The sequence below is a fragment of the Brachyhypopomus gauderio genome, unplaced genomic scaffold, assembly GCF_052324685.1.
Source record: "Brachyhypopomus gauderio isolate BG-103 unplaced genomic scaffold, BGAUD_0.2 sc184, whole genome shotgun sequence".
NCBI lineage: Eukaryota > Metazoa > Chordata > Actinopteri > Gymnotiformes > Hypopomidae > Brachyhypopomus > Brachyhypopomus gauderio.
Window position 1 is genome coordinate 5,977 of NW_027507005.1, and position 13,046 is coordinate 19,022.

Here is a 13,046-nt window from a genome sequence, read left to right on the forward strand (position 1 = left end):
ATATACCTGTAAGGGGATATTGTGTTTTAAAATGCATGTCTAAACTTATGTGGTGGACTGGAAATAAGAATTAATAAAAGCATATAATAAAAAGATCAGGATGATGGCCTAAGTGTACAATGCATAAAATATGCATACCTCAGCTGTACTGTTTTGGGAAGGATGAAAAAATGATCTCAGCCACAGAATGCATATTACCTGTAGATTTTGCATGGGTTTTGTAAAAACATTTTAAAAATGTCTAAAATAGTTGCTTGCACATAATACCAGAAAGACCTCCAGATCTGCAATCTGCTCCTCCACTAGATTTAGGATTGTCTGGATTTTTTCTGGGATGGTTTTGTCTGTATTTTGATAATTGTGCATATTATGTAAAAAGAGAAAAAAAAAATGTTGGTGGACCCATGAATTTGCCAGGCATTTTTTTTTTTCTAAGCTAGAAGATCAGTGTTTCTTTTCAGAATTTCATGACTTTTTACTGTTCTCACCTTGCTTGCTAAGAATAGCAAACCTGCTTTTTTCCTGCATCTGCATTGCGTAGCTGTAAGGCTTTACCTAATGTGTGTATTTATTGCTTGTACCTCTGTGCATACGTTATGGAGCATTATGTCTGGCCGTTGAGTCACGTATCCTTTCTATTACTATCATTCTTTAAGGATCGGGAATATGATCCCCTATGTATACAGTAAATTGGGACAGTAGCAAAAACATATGTTTATGTAATTGGTGAATACATCTTTTATTTGGTTTGATTTGGTTTTCTTACATTTCTTTGAATCAAGGTTAACTAATTTTTGATACTTCTCATTACCGTGTACTGTGTCCATACATTAAGAGAGTAGAGCTCATGATGGAGAATTGTAACAGACATTATTATGATTATTATTTTCTGTATTCATGGCTTTTCACTGCTGAATAAAATAAAGGACCAAACTAGGGTTTGAAAAGCAGCTGTCTACCTCCAACATCAGGGCCTTCCTGCTCTTTTGTACACATATATCTTTTATTCTACAAAGGCACAGTCCATGGAAGCAGCAGCCACTATTACGTTTTTATGCAATGTAGAGGAATTCATCGCAGCAACTCGTGCGCCGACACAGAAGAAAGGAGGAGAAGGAGAGCGTGAAAACGATTAAAGTTTAATAGCTGTGTTCCAAGTCTTTGTTTCAGGCCTCTAGCACCTAGAGTGTTGTTTAGATGAGTGGGACTGGGGCTTGGCCTGGCCCGGGCTGGGTCTAATGGCCTCAGCCTGTGTTCGCCAGTCTGGGTCTTTGATCTTGGGCCAGCACAGCGCACTTGAAAGGCTATTTGGGGTTTGACCATGGCCTTCCAGGGAAAAGAGTGCATCTTCCATTCTAACCCACCTCTCTTTCAGTCTTGCCATGTGCATGGTACTTTTTTTAACAGTGCATTTAAAGTGAGGCAGAAGGGACCAGTGGAGTTTACTCAAAAGATGAAATGCATGTTTCGGAATATTCCCACTGCATTCTTATATTATCAGCATGGAGGCATGTTTATATTTGATTGTTTTGACCTTACAGGGCGTGCAATTACAATAGACTGCAGTGCAGTATTATTAATATTTTTACACCACTCTGCATGATAACACCATCAGTTTACATTTATCTTCAAACTCAAAAGACTCGCAACTTCTCCTGTTTTACTTTGCAATTGAAATTCACTGACCACAAATCAGAAGCGGCAAGGAACTGTAAAAAGGTATTGTAGGAGAGTAGCTCTGAACTTGTCACAGTCACGAGCGAACCTCATGGCAAGATGTGACTGAGCCCGAGTCTCTGGTGTAAAACCACGGCCCTCATTATCATTCACCGCAGTCCCGCCATGACTGATGGGCCACTCTCTCAGTGGCCCTTTACACTGAAGGGGTTTGACTTTACCTCAAAGACGGGTTTAACAGGTCCCTGAGAACCCTTCTCTAAGTAGCTCGCCAATAATTTTTTTTTTAAGGGGGCGGGATCAGAGTTCTTCGCCAAAATCTAAAGCAACGGCATTCTGTCCCCGCCCACCACGGACCCCGCACCCCCCAATGGTAGTGGAGCGGGTGGTAGCCGCACCGACTGTTGCCGTGGCTCCTGCATGGCGCTTTGGCACAGTTACCTCTCGGGGCACTCCTCTTCTTTGGCGTATTTATGCACTTGGAAGTGTTTGCGAATTCAAGCGAGGGATGGCACACACAGCAACAAGAGCCGCTGTGTACTACACAACATCAGAGAGTGCGCAGACATTAAAGTGTGAGCAACATTACAGACCCCCTCTTTCAAAGGCCATGAAATAATAATGTGTTGTGGTTAGTGGTATCCGCAAGTCACACTGGCTGCTTTTCATAAAGTGGAGTTATTTACAGTGCGATGAATAAAACAAAGGGGAAGTGGTGCAAGCCTTTCACACGTGAACTGAAGAGGAAGGAGAAGTGAGCGCAGGAGGAAGAGCTAAAGAGAGAGAGAGGGAGGGAGGGAGGGAGGTTTGGAGGGAGAGAGAATGCTGAAATAGGTCGCCGTGTGTTTTACTCCTGAGGAAGAGGTCTGGGTCCCTTCATTAAATCAGATTTCCAAACGTACTAGGTTTCTATTATTTCGGCAAAGAATTCATGGGGAAAAAAAAAAACAAAAAGCGTTACACCCACAAAGGTGGGTTTTTTTTCATGCACATTGTAGAAAAATATTTATAGATATTCAAGAAAATTACCATACATTGAAAGAATGTGTTTTTGTATATTTGTTACTGGACACGTAATGTAATGGTGAGGAAGAGATGGGCACTAGTGTATGATAGGAGATGAGAATGGTGATATGTTGGGTTTATGGGGTCTGCCGGACAGTGTCCCTCTTCTCCGACAGTGTGCGTGCTCTGTGACAGGACACGCCACAGGGCTGCAGAGTCCACTGCTAAACAGTCCAAGGCAATGGCCACGCTAATTGAGATCATCATTATTATAATTGCAGCTCCAGTAAAAAAAAAAGAGAGAAAAAAAGAAAAAAAAAGTGTGTCTTAAATAATTTGCATTGCTCTCGAGTTATTGGAACACAGCGCAAAAAATAATTGCATGGCTGCGAGGCACGTTTGGGTTGGACAGCTTTCTCTCTATCTCTCTCTCTGTCTCCCTCACTCTCTCTCTCTCCGTCTGTCTCTGTCTCCCTCACTCTCTCTCCCTTACTCTCTCTCTCACTCTCCCACTTTCTCTGCCCTTAGGGACACAACTACACCCCTCCCTCCCTCTCTCTCTCTCTCTCTCTCTCTCTCTCTCTCTCTCTCTCCCTCCTCCTGCCCAGCTGGTCATGCTACTGATGTGTTCTTCTCCACAGCCACAAAGACCCCTGGCTTTCATGTCGGATCACTGCACCAGCTCACAAACGAGCTGCAGATGGGAAGAAACGGCCATGGGTGTTCATCACACAGACTAAAGATGTATGAAAGTAAATTAATATTTAAATGATCATGCATTAGTAAACACTTAGGTAACACTCAATGGATTTTGTTTTCTTTTTTTTTTGGTGGGGGGTTGGAGGAAAGATTTTAAAGTCTAAAAATGTAATCACCTGCCTGCAAAAATATGTTGAGCAGGCTTAAGAAAAATGGAATGATATGAAACATAAAACTGCATACGTGATATGATAGTTCCCAGACTGAATCTTGCAAATATTCCACAAAACTTTTTTGAGGTGTTCTGTGTATTACACAAAAAGAACAGGTGTGGAATCCTGAAAATTGCTGACATTGATGAATTTCAGTGTGAGATCTCTACCTCACACACACACACACACACACACACACACACACACACACACACACACACACACAATCTCTCTCTCTCTCTCTCTCTTCATGCCTCATCCCTTTCCACAGCTTATAATGGTTACATGTACCTCACAGACCTGTTTGTCAGCTATTAAAATGTAATCAAGTTAGCATGATGTTGTTGTTAGGATTCTTACTGAGTGTAAAAGATAGTCACTACTGGCTCATGCAGAGCTACAGAACTGACAAATCCCATCAATGAAGATACATTATGCACACATCAAACTCAAAGCTGTAATATTTTTAAGTGGCTGCAGTGATATGGCTCAAGGACCACCACTATCAGTCTCAATCCAGCCCTCAGGTCTCAGATCAAGACGTAATTGCCAGTTCATGCGAATTTATTAAAGAACGATTTCAATTACATACCACTACTACCGAGTTCTGATGCACCAAATTAAATTAGGACACTTGATTGTGTCTTTCTTTAAAATCCTGGAATATTTAAAGGCTACAATTTTTGTCTGGAACTTCTGAAGACAAACTTTCTGTGTTATCCTGGAAAGAGGGAGAGAGAGAGAGAGAGAAAGAGGGTGAGAAAGTAAGAGAGAAGAGAGAGAGAGGGAGCAGGCATTACTGAGGAATCGTGGGTTAAATCACTTACTGAAGATTTTTAATGACATTTCAGTGTTCCTGGTATAATTACTCTTCATCTAAGAGATCCCATAATGATGTTGGACAGTGTCGGTTCAGGCTCGCCAGCTCCCTTCATTAGCGTGTCATTCCCATTTCACATCAGAAGATTTAATTGTAATGCTGAATATGCACAGCTCTCTACACAGGCCTAATCAAAGTGGATCCACTTGTATTATTAATATCAGAATATCGGCCTGCTTGCTATTTTTTATAAATAAAAGAATACAGATGCATAAATCAGCTGTCACGTATTAGCGCGAGTCTGGCGTCTCCGCTAGTCTCTCCTCACCACCGCACTCATCAAGACACCGAAGGAAAAGAAGGAAAAACCTTCCATTAAATATACATACTAATTCCTGCATGAAGTAATCAGATTACAGAGCAGGTGACACTGGGCACCGCCATTCGAATGATTGGCAATAATGAGGCACGGGAAAGTGGACGCACACTGTGAGAGGGAGAGAGAGAGAGAGAGAGAGAGAGAGAGAGAGAGGGGAAAAGACAGAAAAAAAGGGGGGGGGGGGGGGGGGGGTGGAGTAGCGAATCCTCTCCCCGGGCTGGAGGTGGGCTGACTGTGGGTGGAGGTTTGTGGCTCTGGGCGGATGGCGGCCCACACCTGCTGCGTCCGCACCACCCGCCTGTCCCCAGCTGGGTGGAGGACTGTGTGCGGCTCATCTCCGCCCCGGATTAAAGGAAATGACATGTCAGAAATCAATTGCTGCTTTTTGATATCTAAATAAATACATGTTTTGCTATGCTCTTTTATGTCACGTAATAAGATTTCAAAAGCAGAGCTTCATTAATTTACTCTGTACAAATAAGTCAATTAAGAGAAAAATCATTAAGAGCAAATTAATTACACTGTTAAGTGTAAACAGCTTAGCCAAAACAGTTTATCTTCATTTTCTCAGTTAAGCTCATGCTTGTAGAAATTTGATGTGGTATGTTTAGTTTTGGTTGCAGCTGATGATGTCGTAATGGAATGTGCTTGGAAGCGCTGGTCAAGGTCATGTGATATGGATCATTAGCAGTAGTCACGGCAACCTGGTGCTGGGCCCATCTGCATGTCATCTGGCACAGGGTGCAGTTGGGTGTGGCGGTGAATATGGCCCCTCCCACGCCCTGCGCTTGATAGACGGAAGAAAGATGAAAAGATGCAGAGGCCATGACTTGAGGCTGCGTGCTGACATTTTGAAGGAAAAAAAAAAACAAGCTGTAGGTTTTTATGGAGGGGCCTTCGACACGATCACGTTCTTGAAGTTCAAAGTATGTATGCATATGTGTTTGTTACATTGAACGGGCGCGTGTGTTTAAGTTCACACGTGTGCATACATGTGCGAGCGTGCATGCGTATATGTGTGTGTGTATAAATTCACGTGTGCACATGTGCGAGCATGCATGCGTCTGTGTGTGTGTGTGTGTGTGTGTGTGTGCATGCGTGTGCTTTTGATCTCCTGAACACACACACTGTTTTCTTTCCAGCCTTGCGTCTGAAGTCAGATGTGTTGCACACACGTTGTAGTGCATCGCTGTACCTTCCAGTGCTCTCCACTCCCTTCTGTCTCCGTCCTGCGCTGCAGTGGTAATCAGCTCTTTCTTCGCCCCTCGTGGAGTGTACGTGCCCCTCCACAAGCCTGATGATATTCACACCAATCTTCCTTTTTCTACCCAGCATGCATTTGATCTCATATTTGCATGTAAGTGCCCGCAGGGCAAGAAAATTATTTGGAAGAGATTTTTTTTTTTTCCTTCACCGTAGCATCTTCTGAATGCACCTGAGGGGTGATGGAGTCGTATTTCCACACATGCGTACACACACTCTCTGTGTATATACTCACCAGACACTAATACCTGCCCCTTCAGTTTAGGCCAGGACTGAAGCAAACAGACCCCTGAGCACGAGTGGAGTGAGGTTCAACATGCCCTCTTCACCACTGTTTAACCTCTGCTGAAGCTACCTGACCGAGAGAGAGAGAGAGAGAGAGAGAGAGAGAGAGAGAGAGAGAGAGAGAGAGAGAGAGAGAGAATGTGTTGGTAGAGAAGAGTTATGAGCTTTCCCAAGTCTTGGGGGTGCCAACATGACCCGGTCTGGGGCGTGTGCGCCTGCTCAGTTTGCGTGATGTTTGCAGACACCGCACTGTCGCTTCGAGAGATCCCGCAGGTGCGAGTCCAGAACTCAAGTCGCCGCATCACAGCCGCTCACGCGACACGCTTGACGGCGCGCGCCACTTCGCGCCTCCCACTCCACGCAACGCTGACGCAGCTGCTACAACTCTCCACGCCTTTGATCTTTAAAAAAAACAATTTATGTTTGTTATCATATCAAAGAGGAGACGTGCAGTTATCAGAAGCGTGTAAGGAACTCACCGCCCATAGGCCTTTCTCCGTCGCCACATTCCTTATTCCATTTTATCTGACTTGGTTTTTTTGACTAATGTCAGTAACAGCTAGCGGTAATAAACTGCTTGTTAGGGCGCTGTCGGTGCCTCGGAGCGCTTCGCTTTGATACAGTGTCGGCCTATTTGGCGGCGTTTCCTGATTACCTTTAGCCCCGGCTGCGCGTGTTTATTGATTGGAGGCTAATAACGCGCTCAGCCACACGCACGCGCTTCGTTTAGAGGAGACTCCTTTGAAGTGGGAGCCACTGTGAGCGGCGCTCGCGCGCGTTCATTGTGCGTGCGCGTGTGTGCGTGTGCATGTTTGGGCCTAGTTTGGAAACATGCTGTAGTGACAAGTTGTTCCGTGTAGCGCGTTCATCCGAACCCAGACCGCCGCTCTTTGTTCCTCTGCTGAAATCTGCGGCTCGGATCAGCGCGGCCTTGCGCGCGCGCGCGCGTGTAGCCCCTGAGAGGGTGCGCGCGCCCGCGTGGCAGCGGAGAGTTCTCATCTCCCCCCCGCCAAATCAGAATAACATCTTTAAAAATTCAGTCAACAGTGCCTGGCAAACAGCAAGCTCCTTCTTTTCTTATTCATGTATGCGGGTGTACATTGTATCGTGGCATACACCACTGCGGGGCCATGTGCGCGCGACATGGTGATTCGCATCAAAAATGTGATGTATTCATTTATGGCGGCCAGTGAGCCTTGTTGTTTACAGATATAGTAAGGCTGGCAGGTGACCAGAGACGGGGTGAACGCTGCTTATCTGAAGAGATGGACAGCGTGCCTGTGTTCCAACTGAGGAACGCACCTTCAATATGCAGTTCACCTTCTCCACACATTCCACCCCCCAGTCGTCTTTGTGTTGAGTTGTGTGTGTGTTTGTGGGTGTGTGTGTGTGTGTGTGTGTGTGTGTGTGTTGTGTGTGTTGTGGTGACTTGCCATGGCCCTGTAATGGTGAGTAAATGGCGCTGCTGGAATCTCTCCCGCTATATTTACATGCTTGTTTAGCACTGATTTTTCAGGGTTAGGCTAAAGTGTGGTAGCCCCAGGCTGCCTCTGAGCCCTTGTGTACCAGTGTGTTTGCTACACACTCCCTCAGCCTGGACAGCTGCAGCCACTCCCCTCTCCTCTCATACCCCCCTGGGTTTTTTTTTTTACTCAAATTAGTTATTATAAAAATACCCAGTGGCATTACCCACTTTAGCCCACATAGAGTTCACTAATATGTAAATATGGAGCACTGAAAGTTCATTCATGGCTAGAGTATAAATTAGTCAGCTCCTTATCATGCTCTCCTCTCTCTCTCCCCTTCTCTCTCCCTCTCTCTCTCTCTCTCTCTCTCTCTCTCTCTCTCTCCCTTCTCTTCTTCAGTTACTGGCTGTCATGCTGTCATGTTGTGCTCCCCCCCCCCCCTCCCAAAAAAAACCTTCATGTCAAATGTATTATGAACATCAAAACACTTCTGTTTACAACATCACAGTCATGTCAATTAAATGTGATAAATTATTCAAACATTTATCTTCCCCCAGCCAGGGAAGTTTAATCATGTGCAGTATTTACTTTAATATTAGCACTGTCAAGTGTGCATTTGTGTAAAATCCCTCGTATCATTAAAGATTTATCAGTTGAAATCTGTTTGGGTTTATTCTACCGTTAATTATCTAAGTGATGTGCAGGTAGCTCTCTACCAGCAACAAGTGATGCTGGGAGGCGCTCTACGATTGGTCAGTGGTTGACATGACGATAATGTCAAAGCAGCTGAGTCAGTAGACATAACATACTTAAGGATAGCTGTCTTTAAACTTGCCATTAATGAATAAACATTTGTCTTCTTCACAGGCCTGTGTTTGTGCAGCAAAGAAGAAGAGCGGGTACCAAAAACTTTCACCGTGTAAAATAAACACGAGTCTCATCATGAGTACCATGTGAGGAAAAAGTAACGTGTGTATGTGTGTGAACTTGGAGTGGCTCTTGGCGCAGGAGGTCCAAGAACATGGCCCAGGACGGGAGTTTGAAACGGGCCTCTGGCTATAAGGGGGAGGGGGGACACAGGTGGTCTTGCCCACTCCTCGCTGAAGGGTCAAAATATTAATAGGATGTGAGAGAGTGAGTGTATAAGGGCTCCTCTGAGGTAGTGTGCGAGGAGTAGATCATTGCGTTTCTCACGCACACGCACACACACACACACACATCACACACCACACACACACACACACACACACACACACACACACACACTCTGGCCTCCTGTAACCACAGCCAGGTGTTGGCCCAGAGCAATGCTCATGTCTTAAGGGCCTGCAGCCGCTGATGTAATTGCTCTTCACCATGAACCGTGAAAAAGAAAAGGGAGAACTTGCACAGGCACAAGCAGGAGGGCAAACACACCACAGACATGTGTGTGTGCATGTGTGTGTGTGTGTGTGTGTGTGTGTGTGTGTGTGTGTGTGAGAGTGTGTGTGTGTGTGTGTGTGTGTGTATGTGTAGGCGTGGGTGCCTGTCTGTCTATCCATTTGTCTGCCTGTGTGTCACCATGTCCCAAGAGAGCAGACAATACAATGACAAGGAGACTGGATGCTTTTAGGAAGGATGTGAGGGCAATTATCAATTAATGTATTCATGATATTTATATATTTAAATATATTTATAAGAGAGTAACCCATAGGGGGGTGGTAGTCCCCGTCTTACTAAAGATATGCAAATGGGATGTAATACCTAATGTTTTGTTTCTGTCTCAAGTTATATTCCAGTGTGTTCTATGGTGTGTGTGAGGAACACCATGGTCTACTGGCAAGAGAGATTCTGATCTTTTATTCATGATGCTGCCAGAGATCTCCAGAATCAACACAGAAACGGAACGATGAAGGACTGCAAACCTCAATTGGGTTTGCTTTTCCCACAAATCAGCTTTATGCACTTAAAGACCCAAAACTCGTGCCTTTGGCTTGCATTTAGCTCCATGCCTTTGCACACACACATGCTGTTGATGGTTGATGTTAATTCCCCCAGTTCAAAACTGCAAATAATACTGACACTATCAATTAATACTTCAGTTTTATTTGTAAACATAAGCCTTTAGAATTTGTTGCGATATACATTTAGATCCTGTAGACTATTGAAACATATGTCAGTCTTGAGAAGTGTCTCTCAAATTCAGAACAGCATATTTTCCAGGATAATGACTGCAGTGTGGACTGAGGGCAGCTGATAGTTTCATGCTGAATCTCAGTCTTTATGCATTTGCATCTCTCCCAATATGTCACCATGGGGAATTCAGCGTTCAGATGAGTTTCAGTGCATTATATTAAGCGGGGGAATACCCTTCCCACTGATAAGCACCATATTTCATTAACCTGAAAATGACTTTATGAATATAAGCAATGCATACACACCCAATAGGGGTATGTCATCCCCTGGTATAGATTTTTCAGCCTGCCCGGTGTCAGTGGTAAGGACTCTTGATTATGTTATTTGATTGTATATTGTTTGTTATGGCCCTGGAGATCAATATCGGCGATCAATGACCACACAGGCTGCTCTTTTAAGTCCTGTTAGAGAGATCTGCGCTTCTGAGAACGCAGAGAAAGCAGGCCACACTACTGGCTTGGGGGTGTGCCTCCGGAGAACATGCCTTGCCAAATTTACATTCCAGGATAGGAGAGGATAAGGCCAAACAATGCAACACACACACACACACCACACACACACACACACACACACACACACACACACACACACAGAGCATCTGCTGACTGTTTAGTGGTGGTTAGTGTAACTCTGGTCATAGAGGACTCAGAAGATGTCAGCTGTGAAGACAATGCATGGATAAATATACTCAAAATATATGGCTGCTTATTTGATAACAGCATCGGTGCTAAAAGCTGGGGGTATTTATTTTATGAGTTAAATAAATGTTTGATTCAACTACATGATTGATAATTTATCAGTTACCTTGGAAAATCCTAATCCGCTTTGCCGATGGTGACCATTTGGAGAATTTGTGATTTACATAATTAGACAACTTTGATCGGTGATTTGTGAAATCTTCTCTTTCACAAGTCATGGCTTGTTTCCGCACTCAGCTTCCAGTCTCTGCAGTAATACTCTGGACTCTCTGGCTTACAGATGACATTTAGAACAGCATACTGAAATATATGGTAAAAAGAAGTTCTAGAAATACCATTGAATTAGCACACACACACAACACACACGCACACGCACACGCACACGCACACAGCACACGCAACACGCACGCACGCACGCACGCACGCACGCAACGCACGCACGCACACACACACACACACACACGCACACGCACACGCACACGCACCCCACACCGCACACGCACACGCACGCACGCACGCACGCACGCACGCACGCACGCACCGCACGCACGCACGCACACACACACACACACACACACACACACATACACACACACATACCACACACACACACACACACACACACACACACACACACACACACACACCATCACACACACATACACAACACACACACACACCACACACACCCATACCACACACACACACACACACACACACCACACACACACACACACACACACACACACAACACACACATCACACACACATACACACACACACACACACACACACACACACACACACACACACCCACACCCATACACACACACACACACACACACACACACACACACACACACACACACACACACACACACAACACACACACACACCACACATACACACACACATACACACACACACACACACACACCACACACACACACATACACACACAACATCACACACACACATACACACACACACACAACACACACACCCATACACACACACACACACACACACACACACACACACACACACACACACACACACACACACACACACACACACACACACATGCACGCCCACACACACACACGCCCACTACACACACACACACACACACACACACACACACACACACACACACACCACACACACACACACACACACACACACACACACACACACACACACATGCACCCAGGGGGTGGGGGGTGTGGGAATGGGGGCTTATTCTTTCGTGCATTTTATGTCAGGTAAAAAAACACACACACATTCATGCTCATCCATCCAAAGCAGAGTAGAGCATGCGTTGATAACAACAGCTACCTTTCCCCTTTAGCTGCCTTATCTGTCTGAGAGAGAGAGAAAAAGAAAGAGAAAGAGAGAGAAAAAGAGAGCGAAAGAGAGTGTTGAATGGCAGGTCTCATGCTATGATTTGATGTAAAAAAAGAAAGGTTTCTCAGAAGACAGTACTCACAAAAAGAAAAAACCCTCTCTCTCTCTCCTTCTTGTTCTTTGTCTCCCTCTCTGATACAGTGGGCATCCATAGGTTACCATTTTACTTGAATCATTCTTTAGGTTACCATTTTACTTGAATCATTCTTTAATTACAAGACCACAAAAGTGTTAAACACACCCAACTCAAAATTTTGTTTCATTCAGGTGAAGCACGTTCTCAGACAAGAAGATAAAGTGAACTGTGAATTAGGTCAGTGGCGCGGAGCGAGACTTTTAAAGACATTTCACATCACCTCAATACACTTCTGAGGAAATTGATCGCTTGTTAACGTGAGAAGTTTGCGTCCTGGATTCATACATTTCTGTTTTTCTTCGCACTGCTTTTGGACAACTGCTCTAATTCGCTTTAGAACTCAGCTGATCTTGCAAAGAAGAGGCAAACACATTAATACTCTCCTCATTTTAATGTCTGTCCAAGTCTCTGCTTCTCCAATGGTCATCTTGGTTTTGTTTTTTAGACCTCGCTTTAGCTGTTTAAATTGTCCCCCATAGAAGCAGTCCAGCAATAAATGAACTCTCCAGCCAAACGTGAGCTGTTGAGTACTTAACGTATATCTAGTCAGCGCAGATCATCTAAAGAAGCTTCAGCACCCAGCACTTCTCCGAGGGAGCTAACACAGAGCCAGCATACTGAATACAAGCTATTAGAAATGATATTGCCATTCACCTTTGTCTGGGCCGGACTTTAATTATCGTGGGTGTAGCACGCTGCGTTTGCCTCATCAGCTGGATAAATATTTGACTGCCATTCCAGGAACAGGAAGGGGGCTCCTTTTCGGGGTGAGCAAGGCCATGCCTGGATTGTGTCCGCCAGCACCATGCGGACTCCCTCCGCTG